The sequence below is a fragment of the Gorilla gorilla genome, chromosome 7, assembly GCF_029281585.2.
Source record: "Gorilla gorilla gorilla isolate KB3781 chromosome 7, NHGRI_mGorGor1-v2.1_pri, whole genome shotgun sequence".
Lineage (NCBI taxonomy): Eukaryota > Metazoa > Chordata > Mammalia > Primates > Hominidae > Gorilla > Gorilla gorilla.
The window spans coordinates 14559832-14573025 of record NC_073231.2 but is presented as its reverse complement, the minus strand read 5'-3'; the positions used below and the strand labels follow the sequence as shown (position 1 = coordinate 14573025).

The 13194-nt window shown below is 42.6% G+C and overlaps 1 long non-coding RNA gene and 1 pseudogene across 1 annotated transcript; both read right to left on the bottom strand.

Annotated features, from left to right (window-relative positions):
* Positions 1-8629: 8629 nt before the first annotated feature.
* On the bottom strand, positions 8630-8730 carry LOC115935648 (uncharacterized; annotated as a pseudogene).
* A 405-nt stretch (positions 8731-9135) lies between these two features.
* LOC109027977 (uncharacterized) lies at positions 9136-12700 on the bottom strand. The gene is made up of 3 exons (XR_002007031.4): positions 12471-12700; positions 11891-11943; positions 9136-9679 (listed from the first exon to the last, which is right to left on the bottom strand). It is a non-coding gene; the product is annotated as an uncharacterized lncRNA (long non-coding RNA).
* Positions 12701-13194: the final 494 nt, after the last annotated feature.

Below are 13194 nucleotides of genomic sequence, written 5' to 3'. Positions count from 1 at the left end.
GAAGAAGGACATGTTTGCTTCCCCTTCTGCCATGAATGTAAGTTTCCTGAGGCCTCCCCAGTTCTGCAGAACTGTGAGTCAATTAAACCTCTTTCCTTTATAAATTATCCAGTCTTGGGTATGTCTTTATTAGCAGTATGAGAACAGACTAATACAGTTTGTTATTTCAGAATGTTAGGATATGTAGATGTCATAGGAAGAAACCCTCGGACAGCCCATCTGTGTGTTCAAAAACAACCCCTCTACCACCCCTGCTCACCACAAAAGAGGGGAAAGTCAAAAAACGAAAGTAGGTAGGTCCTCAGGGCAAAGAGCACAGCACATTTATGCAGAAAATCTAGACAATAGGCCAGGCGCAGTGGCTCATGCCTGTAATCCCAGCAATTTGGGAGTCTGAGGCTGGTGGATCGCCTGAGGTCAGGAGTTTGAGACCAGCCTGGCCAACATAGTGAAACCTCATCTCTACTAAAAATACAAAAAATTAGCTGGGCGTGGTGGTGGGCACCTGTAATCCCAGCTACTTGGGAGGCTGAGGCAGGAGAATAGCTTGAATCTGGGAGGTGGAGGTTGCAGTGAGCCAAGATCACGCCATTGCACTCCAGCCTGGGCAACAAGAGTGAAACTCCGTCTCAAAAAAAAAAAAACAAAAAACTATGACACAATAATAATTGTGAATAAATTTGCCAGCTGTACTTCATAACGTGAGGACATGATTAAAGCAATGTTTTGAGGAAAATTATTAGGTGTAAGCACTTAGCATTAATAAATACAAAGAATCAAAATAATGCATTAGTGATTCAACATAAGTTTGAAAAAGAACATAATTTTGAAAAAACAAAAGGAAGAAATAAAAATTGTGAGTTGAAGTGAATAAATTAAAAAATGGATATTTGGAAGAAAAATAAATGAATCCAAGTCCTGGTGCTTTTAAATAAAACAGATAAACCATTAATATCCTAAAAAAAAGAGGGGCAAAATACAAATGCATAAAATAAGAAAGGAGGGTGGGAAATAACACAAAGACAGAGAAAACACTTTTTAACTATGCAAATAAATTAGAAAACCTAAGGAATGAATATACATGAAGTGAATAATTTATCCAAATGCCAGACACAGGTCATTTCACAAATGAAATTTTAAATTTAAAAATTTTAAGAAAGAGATTATTCTAGTACTTTTAAAACTTTTCTAAGGAAAATCAACATGTCTAATGTTGTTTATAAGGCCAACATAACAGTAATACCAAAACTGGACAGTGCACAGACAGGACTCACAAAACAGTAGACAAGTTTTAGGAATAAGCCTAGTGCGAAAATATTTTTTAAAATATTGACACTCTAATTACCATTTTTTTCTTTTCTTTTTTTTTTTTTTTGCAACTGACACACACTCTAACAGTTCCTTGACCAGAGAGTAAAGGTAGCTCTATTATAAAAGAAAAATAATTTAAAGATTTCAAAAATACAGAAGGGCACCATGAGAAAACTGAGTTTTGATCACGGTCTTTGGATCTAGCTGAATGTGAGAACCACTGAGTAAAAGAAGTTAAATCAGCATCAAGAGGTGAACTGCAGGTAAACAGGTTTTCCAAGTCATAGACAACTGGGGCCAGAAATTGCTCATAAATATTTTCTCTGCTTCCTCCAATCAAATGCAGGTTTCTTTTTTTTTTTTTAAGTTTTTTTTTTTTACTTTTTAGAGACTGGGCCTCACTCTGTCATCCAGGCTGGAGTGCAGTGGTACAATCATAGCTCACTACAGCCTCAAACTCCTGGGCTCAAGTGATTCTCCTGCCTCAGCCTCCCGAGTACCTGGAACTAATCTGTTCCAGGTGCGCGTCACCACATCTGGCTAATTTTTAAATGTTTTGTGGGGACAGGGTCCTACTGTGTTGCCCAGGCTGGCCTTGAACTCCTGGCTTCAAACAATCTTCCCATTTGGGCTCCCAAAGTGCTGGGATTACAGGGGCGAGTTACAGCACCAGGCCCTGAAATGTAAGTTTCCTTTTGTGGGTGAATGTTCCATTTAGTTAAGTTATTCCAAAATGATGATGTAAGCCTGTGAATGAGGTTCTACTTCCTGTCCAGAATTCTTGGAGAAGGCCAAACTGGTGAGATGAGCGAGGCAGGCTGAGAGGTATGAGGAGTAGGGGGCAGGGGGGTTACATTATTCAGAAGAATAAAAGTGGAGCCTGCGAAGGGGGAGTAAAAGCGACAACAAAGAGAGGGGCTCTGGCGTCCTTGGAGTGGAACAGATTAGTGACATCCGTCTTAAAAAAGCCCAGTCATGACTGGTGGTGGCTGATGAGGCCTAGGAAGCGATTAGAGCTGAAGTCATTAAAACGTCTCTGTGGAAGTTTAGCTGGCTGCCCTCCACTTAATCCTCTTAGGCAAACAGGCCATTCTCACTAGGCCGTGGATGGAGGCTCCGGCGGATCCTGGCCTGAAATGCCAGCTGACTTCGAGAATTACACCCGGTATTCATGAGGATTGGGAGTAAGCTTGTGAGTTGGTTTGTGAGGTGTGGAAAGCCAATTTGCTGATGGTATAAGTCTTCCATTTAATCACCGTCAAGCACAAAGTGATGTAGAAAAAGAAAGTCTTCAGGATCAATATTAACTACGGCTTCGACAGAGCTAAGAAACAACAATGGCTGGAACTGTGACCTACAGCTCAGGCTCTGCTGGGCTGACCAGGGCCCTGGGGGAACACAGGGAGAAGGCGTTCTAGCACATGACCTGTGTGGTCTGAGATTGAAACTGACCTTTTGAGGGAACAGGGCCAGAAGCTAGAAGCACCCAGAGACTGTGTCTATTCTTTCCAGAAGGATCCCTGTCTCAGCTAGACGAGCCCCGGCAGGCTGCAGTTAGATGCTCAAATTTCAGCGAATGGATTGAATGAAAGTCAGTCTGGGTCTCAGATAAGATTTTCATTTGATAGAAATTGTTAAGATTTTCCTCTGAGTAATTTCTTTCCTAACTGGCTGTGAAAAGAAGGAAGAAAGGTCAGTGTTTAATTGGGTTGGGATCTCGGCGGCTCTGCGATCAGTTTCTTTCTTTTATCAGTGTGGGCTCACTGGTGACTGAAGGGGGTTTATTATCCAAATTATATAAGATCTGTGTTTTGGATCTGCCACCAGAGAAGGTATTAAACAGTGCTACGTATCAGAAGATTCTTGCCTCGTATGGAGTTTTAAATTTTTGAGTAGCCACATTAAAAAAAGTAAATGGAAACTGAAGAAATTACTTTTAATAATATGTTTCCCTTAACCAAAATATTATTCCAACATAATTAATGTAAGAACATACTAATAAGATGTTTTGCATTATTTTTTCCATATTAAGTCTTCAAAATTCAGCACATCTCAATTCAGGGCAGCCCTTTTTGAAGGGGTTAGAGGCTACCATATTAGACAGTATCTAACATTGGATATAAAGGATTACATCACATGGTCCCTGCCCTCTGGGAGCCTATAAATGTGTACCTTCATTCTGTATTCAATGAGGTGGAGTAGGGGGGATGGAGAGATGTACCTAATAAGACTCCACTTGAGAGAAATGGCAACCTCTCTAGGGTTTAATGCCAAGTACTAGTGCTAGGCAGGTTGTACATGGCTCCCTCCTCTTCTCAGGTCTGGTTAACTAACAACTCTGTCACCCAACCACACCCAACAGAACAAATTCTTGACAGCCCAACCAAACAGAAACCACAAAACCAATTGGGCTAACCCAAATTCACATACCTCTTTTTATAGTATTTGAGAGGTCTCTATTCTGCAAAGCATTAGGGGGATTGTGTGGGGTAAGGAGGGAATGAAGCCAACACTCCGGATGACCTCGGTAGATTGGTTTAACTTAAGAGCACATGTGAACACGTTGTCAGGGTCACGGCCGGTACTAGGACTGATTCAGACACACAGCTCTTGCCACTCCTGAAAGGAGCTTTGGCCAATATCTCCACAGTTTAGGGGTGTAACATTTTGCAGTGCCTCAGTCCTTTAAATGCAGCCAGCTTCCCCTGAGCCCTGAGCTGGGCTGCAGCCAGCACACCTAGGCCGTCACTGGCTCCAATGCCTGGTCTGTGTGGTTGGCCAGCACTGCCCTCTCACCCTCCAGACACTCTGAGCCCAGGCCATAATCTCTGGTTTGACACCATGGCTTTCCATATCAACTCCTAGATTCCCTTCCGACTCTCTTTGCTGATTCGTTGACCTAGCATCTCACTTACCTGTGCATGCTTTCCTGACACATCAGTCTCCCAAGTGTGGGTAGAGTCATCTCTGTCACAAGGACCCTGGGAGCCCTCCCCAGCCTGGCTTGTTCAGGCCTTCTCTGCCTTCCTCTCTTCTCTCCCTAACAGTGGAGAGACACTTGGATACAGTGAGGTCTGGAGCTAATCCCATCCCCTAGGCCCTAGGAGGTCCCTGTTAAAAGGACCAAGTGGGCCAGGTGCGGTGGCTCACGCCTGTAATCCCAGCACTCTGGGGGGCCGAGGTGGGTGGATCACGAGGTCAGGAGATAAGAGACCATCCTGGCCAATAGGGTGAAATCCTGTCCCTACTAAAAATAGAAAAATTAGCTGGGTGTGGTGGCGCATGCCTGTAGTCCTAGCTACTCGGGAGGCTGAGGTTGCAGTGAGCCAAGATCGTGCCACGGCACTCCAGCCTGGCAACAGAGCGAGACTCCATCTCAAAAAAAAAGCACCAAGTGTAGGTCTCACAGTCCTGGCCCTGCTCCAGGCCTTTCTTCTTGCCTCATCCTACTCTGTCTCCAGCTCCGTGCAGCTATTATATTTCCTTAAGCGAGTTGACTCCTTCCCCATTCACAATGTACTAATTTCAGAACACTCAACTTCTACATATACAAATTCTCAAAAATCAATGCCTAAAAACTAGTGACGTAATCGTTCATTATTTCTTTCTTTCAAGAAATACTTATATTGCACAAATCCATGCAACACAATCAATTTTCTTTCTATGGTAGCTGGATACCGTGTGATGACTTTCTTTGTAGGTTATACACCCCATCTTGATGACAATGCATTAGTGGGGATAAATACTCCCCAGAAGAGCTTCGGCCTGTCCTGAGATCTGCAACACAAGGAGTTTTTAACCTGGAAAGTGTGCTTAATTCTTCTACTGCCTCTTCTTGAGGGCTGCCTAAGTACAGAATGTTTGGTGTACTGGAGGGTGCCCAGGCTAACAGTGAGAATTGGATAGCTCCATCAGGGCCTTGGGCACTGGGCCTATGGAGTAGCCTGTACTTCTTGCCCTTTTCAACGCTTGAAGGGAGAGGGGGCTGAGTTCTCTCGGAGAGTTGCTCTATGGCAGTGGCAGCAGCCAGCTGGATATCACGGGAAAATGCCCGCTCCGTGAAAGGGTCATATATGCAAAGTAGCCCCCAAAGGCCAAAAGAGCCAAGAAACCAAAGAACAAGCCACACAACTCCAGTTTGTTGATAAAGGATGTTTTACTGGGGGAACTTACAGATGGAAGCATGGTCTTTAGCGGCAGCAATACGGGTAGATCTCTGCACCTGTTACCCCCAGAACCAGGGCTTATATAGCATAGGGAAAGGGTATGTGTGCCCTGTGCAAGACAATGAAAGACTACCCTCCAGAAGAGGCAAGAATGCTGCATGCATCAAAGCCTATAATTTGTGCAACAACATCAAGGTTGACATGTTCTTACATTAGAGACAGTAAATTAAGTAATAATCAGAAGGCGTTCCCGAGACAACGGCTAATCAGAAGTGAAAACAGCAAATTAGCCTCCAACATGGCGTCACTTGTGTCCCCACTTCCTCTTGGTAATAGTCATATGCTCAACCTTCTACTGTGATTTGGAGCAAGTGGCTTCCTTACTCTTGGTTAAGGTTGTTGACCTGTTAGTAAAATAAGATTAAAGGGCACATAAAAATGTCACTGGACAGATCTTGTCAGCAGCCCTTTGAGTGCACACAAAGGCTATCAGTAAAGCAGAAAGCAAAGCAGATGTGAAGCTGGGGTTCTACCCAACTAAGTCAGGTGTCAGCAGCGTTAGAAGGGCCCTTCCAAGGCCGGGCGTGGTGGCTCACGCCTGTAATCTCAGCACTTTGGGAGGCCGAGGCGGGAGGATCACGAGGTCAGGAGATCGAGACCATCCTGGCTAACACGGTGAAACCCCGTCTCTACTAAAAATACAAAAATTAGCCGGGCGTGGTGGCGGGCGCCTGTAGTCCCAGCTACTCGGGAGGCTGAGGCAGGAGGATGGAGTGAACCCGGGAGGCAGAGCTTGCAGTGAGCCGAGATCGCGCCACTGCACTCCAGCTTGGGAAACAGAGCAAGACTCCGTCTCAAAAAAAAAAAAAAAAAAAAGAAAAAAAAAAGGAAGGGACCTTCCGATTATGCGCACCACATACGGTGTTTGCGACAACCTAGGATACATTTTATTGTTGGTTCCTGTTGGAGATAAGGGATTGAGAGAGACTGATGTGTGCATAGGCATGAACGGGATTGTTCAGACATCCCTGCACTTACAGGGTGTGTCCTATTAGGATTTCCTGAGCATAAACACGAGGGGAGGGTGAAAAGTCCCACTGTTACCTGCATGACATGAAAATCCACTGGTTTTGGCTTCAGTTTTTGCTCACTGTCCAACTAAAGCAGCATTTAAAAAAAATGGAAACCCTGAGACATTTCTATTGTTCTGAATCAGCTGAGCATGGATGCTGAAATGTCCCTGCTTCCCACTAGGGGGAGCTTGTCATGCAGCACCAGAAACAGGATCGCGGGAGCTGGTATCGGTGAGGCTGAGCTGGAACGCGATTAGATTTTGTGCGTGTGGATCTTCTCTCGAGAAGCACACCTCTATTCTGTATTTTGGCTTTGATATGATTTGGTGGCTAGATTTAATTTTTGTGCCACCAGAGTGGATGTTATAGCTCCCGTTATGTAATCTAAAAAGCTTAAACACTTTTTCTACAGCACAGGGCTTTTTTCTTTCTTTCTACTATCAAATTGTATACATAATGATCCCTTATTTAAGGCACTGAGCCGGGCCCCACGCAAAGTCTCACGAGCTTGTGGGCTTCTTCCCCATCAGTGTTAACTGGCTTGGGGTCCATTTCACAGAACCCACTCTCTATCGCGGCTGTCAACAAACTGGGCCCTTCTAATTCAGTATGACCAGCCTCGTCTAGCTAATGCCAAATCTACTGTGTTCTCTTATCACTTTCCCTGTATTAAATATAGTTAAGAGGAAATGGGGTCATCTTTGCTTTTTGAATATTTTTATTCCTGGTTGAAAAACAATTGAGTAAGATGTTTTTGTTTCTAGAGGGGGTGACATGGAAATGCTCTATTTCAGTGGTAGAAGGTGCTGCGGAGCAGCGGGAAAACTGTCGCTCTGAAGTCAGAAGTTGGGTTTCAGTCCCTGCAATGGCCCTTACTTACTGACTAAAGGCTCTCAGTCTACTGTAACCCACCGGGCTTCCATTTCTGTCAGTTAAGTAGGGATAACAATATGCATTTCGTATGTGTGTGTGTTTTTAATGAGAATGGATAAAGAAAGGCAGTTGAAAAGACACAGCACAGTCCGGGCACGGTGGGTCACGCCTGTAAACCCAGCACTTTGGGAGGCCGAGGCAGGCGGATCACGAGGTCAGGAGATCGAGATCATCCTGGCTAACAGGGTGAAACCCCATCTCTACTAAAAATACATAAAATTAGCCGGGCGTGGTGGCGGGCGCCTGTAGTCCCAGGTACTCGGGAGGCTGAGGCAGGAGAATGGTGTGAACCCGGGAGGCGGAGCTTGAGATCGCGCCACCACACTCCAGCCTGGGCGACAGAGCGAGACTCTGTCTCAAAAAAAAAAAAAGAGAAAAAGAAAAGAAAAAAAGACACAGCACAGTGAGTGGCACATAGCAGGTGTCACTCCATTCCTCTTTCCCTTTGGTCAGGAATCCCCTTTGCCGTTTGATCACTTTTAAAGACAATCTCTCATGTTTTCTTCCTTGTTATTATTTAATAGCCTGTTCGCCTGTTCGGTGTAAGATAAGGAAACATTAGTACAGAAAAATGGGGAATAGACAAATGGCAAAGAGACGGCTATCCTTTAGGAACAGAAAACACAACTTAATTACATTCACAATGGATCAAAACGGCTTCCTGAATCAGGTACCTACAGTTTGCTGCCTCTCTTATATCCCGCCTGCGTCTCTCTACTACTCATCACCAGATGCCAGGGCCACCTGCAACAGCGGTGCCTGCATTCCTTCTTGATTTAGTATTTTTTGTAATTGATACATAATATTTTCACATATTCATGGTATATATGTGATGTTTTGTTACATGCATGGAATGTGTTGTGATCAAGCCGGGGTATCAGGGTATCCAGCTTGAGTATTTATTTCCAGGTGCTGGGAACATTTCAAGTCCTATCTTCTAGCTATTTTTAAAATATGTAAGGTAGTCGCCCTATTCTACCATCTAACATTAGAACTTATTCTTTCTAACTATATGTTTGTACCCCTAACCAACCTTTCTTCATTCCCCCACCTTCATGTCCTTCTTAACTGCTAGTAAACATTCTACTCTCTACCTCTGTAAGATCACCTTCTTTTAGCTCCCACATATGATGGGGTAAATGCAATAAAAATATGGAAAGCTTCACAAATTTGCACGGCATCTTTGTGCAGGGCCATGCTAATCTTCTCTATATCATTCCAATGTGCCAATTACTAATGAACTAAACACTAATACTTTCTGCCAAAGTAAGCACGGATTTAGGATCTTTGACATGATCCCAAGAAGATAGACATTGCAGTGCTTTGGTGGATGATATCCAACTGAGATTCTACTTCTGCAGAATTAAATTATAATTTTATGCAGTCTTTTGGAAGATCCCAGGATTTGATAGAGAATTTCATGAGAATCTAAATCCAAGATTTCTCCACTCATTGGGGCCTGGTTAACTGATATCTGGCTATAAAATTCCAACACAGGATAGATTTCAGTTCAGTTCTGAACTGCCTTCTTGGCTTCCCAGTTGATATAAGACATGCATTCTAATGGAAACACATTGCTGAATGTGGCTAGGCCATAGAGCTGTATTACCTCAGGTTAGCTTTATTTTGCATAAGTAGGCTTTTTATGGGCTGCCCTGGGAACTTTTTCATTATGTATAATTTCATACCTATGGAATATGAGGCTCAAATTCTAAATGACTGGCTTGCCAACTTTTAGAATTTACCTGCTTTTAAATTGGGAGCAATCTGTTCCTTTGTAAAAGTTCTGAACTGGAACTATAATTCAGATAAATAAGGGCATTTCTAAATGATAGAGCCCAAAGGAAATCTGTTTGCAAGAGGGACAGATGCCCCTCAGGAAGACAAGCAGGGGAGCATTTGTTCTCAGATCATGAGTCAAGGTCAGAGAGTGAGATGACTCTGGGTAATGGAGACTACACTTCAGGCCATCCCCATAGACAAATGCTCATGTCTTAAAGAAAAGGAGAGGCAAAATCACAGTGAGAAAATCCTGAAAGCTGCAATGCATTGGAATTGCTGTCTGCATCGGAAGTGGGGTTATGGCAGGGACATCAGTCTCCTTGGTGTAAGCAGAGTAAGAACCAGAAACAGCAGCAGCGCAGCATCCGTGACAAAAGCATTCATGTTGGAAGTCCCAGGTGTGGCCAGTGTGAGCTGGAATAGGAAAGAGTAAAAGGGTCATTCCTCAGGTCATTGGGAAGAGGCATGGAGCACAGACAACACATACACACTTCCATCATGATTTCACAGGGTGTGGGGCAGCTGGAAATGCCAGAGACATGTATTGTGAGTATTGCTGTGACCATATGTTTTTGCTTCCAAACTAGGATGGACAAGGAAGCCTCCTTGCATTAAAAAAAATTTTTTTAATGTGTGTGTGTGTATATAAACATAGCTGGTTCCTTCCAGACATTAACATTGCATTGCCCAGCAAATAAAAAGGAAAGAAAAAGGCCCTCAGATCTTTAAAAACTGGACTAGGCACTGACCATCAAAGCCCATCAGATATGTCTCATCCCTGGCACTCTCCCTCCAGCTCCCGAGCCCTCTTTCTCTGTCTGCCTTCCTGGCTTTTGACTCCAGATTTCTAACAGATCCTGACTCTTGCCTGTGTACCATTCTGATTTTGCATCTCTCTTTGCTTCCACTGATACCTGACAGTCTCTTTGTTTGTCTGCTGCCTTGAGCAGAATTTCCTAAAGAATTTCTGAAACCAACTCAATCCTCCCATAGGTAGTTTTTTGGATAAACATAGAGATTGACCCTTCTGGTCTTAAAACTTGAAACTACGTTTGTTTTATCTGAGTTCGTTCCTCAGGAAATGACCTTCAACCTCCCGAAAAAAGTATCAAAGAACTGAAACTCACCAGATCGCCACATCCAGACAATGAAATGCCTGACCCTTCGTTCATCAGAATCACTTCCTTGCCCCTTCCTAGTTCCTGTTTTCTTCCCTGCTATATAAATCCTTAGCTTTAGTTGGTCAGGGAGATGGATTTGAGGCTGAGCTCTCATCTCCTCAGCTGCAGCACCCGATTAAAGCCTTCTTCCTTGGCAATACTCATAGTCTCAGTCATTGGCTCTCGGTCTCTGGCTTTCTGTGTAGCAAGCTACAGAATCTAGACCAAATCCTTGGTATTTCAGTAACATTTGCACAAAACACAGTTCCAAGGGTGTTGTGTAAACAAATAGTATATGTATGGAAATGAATAAAAATAAACGAGTTCATAGAGAACAGAGGTTCTGCCCATTTTCTCAATATCCAACCCTGTGCCTTGTATACAGAAATTGCCCTATACATACTGGCTGCATGAATAGGTGGCCAAGTTTCAGAAATGGGTTAAACTTAAAAATACATTTCTTTGACTTTGGAATGTTAATTAGCCCTTAATATATGAAAAAGCATTGAGAATAAATCTTGACCTAAGTCTCATAACTTATGTAGAAATTAACTCAAAGTGATCTAAGATGGATCATGGATTTGAATGTAAAACTGGGACTATATATTGTATTTAAACAGATTTAAATGTAAAACTATAAAACTTTTAGAAGAAATCATAAGAGAAAATCTTCAGGACCAAGGGTTAGGTGAAGGATTATTAGATATGACACCAAAATGCAGTCCATAAAAACAAAGTAAATTAGAGTCCGTCAAAATGAAAAGCTTTTGTGCTGTGGAAAACGTGGTTAAGCAAATAAAAGACAACCTACCCCCTGGGAGGATATACATGAAACTGAAAAAGGACTAGAATCTAGAATGTGTAAATAACCTTCAAAACTCAACAATTAAAACAACCCCCAAATCCAGTTATCAAATGGGCAAAAACATGAGCAGACATTTCACCAAAGAGGAGATACAGATGAAATAAGAACATGCAAAGATATTTATAATCATTAACTATTAGGAAAATGCAAACTACAATTACAATGAGATATCCCGACACACCTGTTAGAACAACTACAAAACAGCAACAATGCTGGAGAAGAAGAAGAGAAACTGAATTTCTCATGTGTCCCTGGTGGGAATTTGAAACAGTGCATTGGCTGTTTCTTATTAAGCTATATGTGTAACTACCATTCAACCAAGCAATTATATTCTTGGACATTTATTCTGGAAAAATGAAAACATATGTCTATATAAAAACTTGTACCTGAATGTTCATATCTTTACTTATAATCACCCCAAACTGGGAACAATCCAAGTGCCCTTCAATGATGAATGATTAAACTAACCATGGTAGAGTCATGCCAGGGAATACTACTCAACAACATAAAGGAACAAACTATTGATGCGTGCAACAACCTGGACCCATCTTAAAAGGCATTGTGCTTAGTGGAAAAAGCCCATCTCAAAATTTTACATACCTGTGTGAGTCCATATATAAGTCCATATATACAATGTTCTTGAAATGACAGAACTGTAAAGATTAGAGCAGATTAGAGTTGCCAGGGGACAGGGATGGAAAGAGCGCATGAATACAAAGGGATAGTACAAGGGAGCCACTTTGTGATGATGTGGTTCCACAAATCTACACACAGCATAAAAGTGCAGCAAACTATACACATACACACAGACCTGAATGCATATAAAAAATGTTGAAAATGGAATAAGGCTTGTAGTTAATGACACTGTATCATATCAATTTCCTGGTTGACATTGTACAACAGCTATATAAAATGTCCCTCTGGGGGAAGTTGGACGAAGGATATGCAAGACTATTTTGCAACTTCTTTTGAGTCCGTAATTATTTCAAAATGGAAAATTAAAAAAAAAAAGACTTGAGAATATCCAAGAAAGGGTTTTAACCATGAAACCCTTTCGTCCTGGAACATCGGGTAAGATTGGTGTTCTACAGAACACACACTGGGAAATGCATGTCAAAGAAACTGGTTTTGAACCAACAATCACTGTCCCCATTGTTCATCCCTGCCCCGGGCCCATCACCTGCATCAGTGGCCAAGCTTGCCCCACAATTCTGTCTCAATTTGCAGCTGAGAGGACACTCCACAGAGTTGCTTTTGTTCGGTAGGGTTTTCCACAGAGGTTGTATCTTGGTTCATTTCTGTTTTTTGCTTTGGGTTAGGCTGCTCTGCCAAGTTTGCCCCAACGTGTGTCAGTCTGTGCCAAGCACCATGCCTCATCCACAGAACCTAATGGGATGTGACACAGGTGGTAGGTCAGGATAGTGACAGCCAAGAATCTGGAGGAAACAGAGGCATTGTTGTCATAATGGCCTACTCTCAGAAGGTATTATGCCATAAACAGAAGCTGTGAATGAACCTAGAATAAATAAGTCATTTCCAGTACAGCAGACTGCAGTGTGTACACGCTTGAGTTGATACCTTTATCTCTATTGACACACAGCCTAGACCAATGGTGCTCAAACTCCAGTGTTCCTAAGAATCGCCTGAAAAATCCGTGTTGTTGCTATGTCAGTATCCTGGAGGAGGAACCTGAGAATAGGCAGATTTAGAACAATCTCAACAAGTAACACTGGTACAGGAAGAGTCTGGGACCACACCTTTTTCTACAATATCACTTTTTAATCATTTCAGCTGGGAGCCTTGTTACTTGCACTCCATACTATATGAAGTGTTTAAAACTAATAACTTCTACGCATTTACACTAGCACATGTATTTACCAAATGATTTTTTTAATTCCCTTACA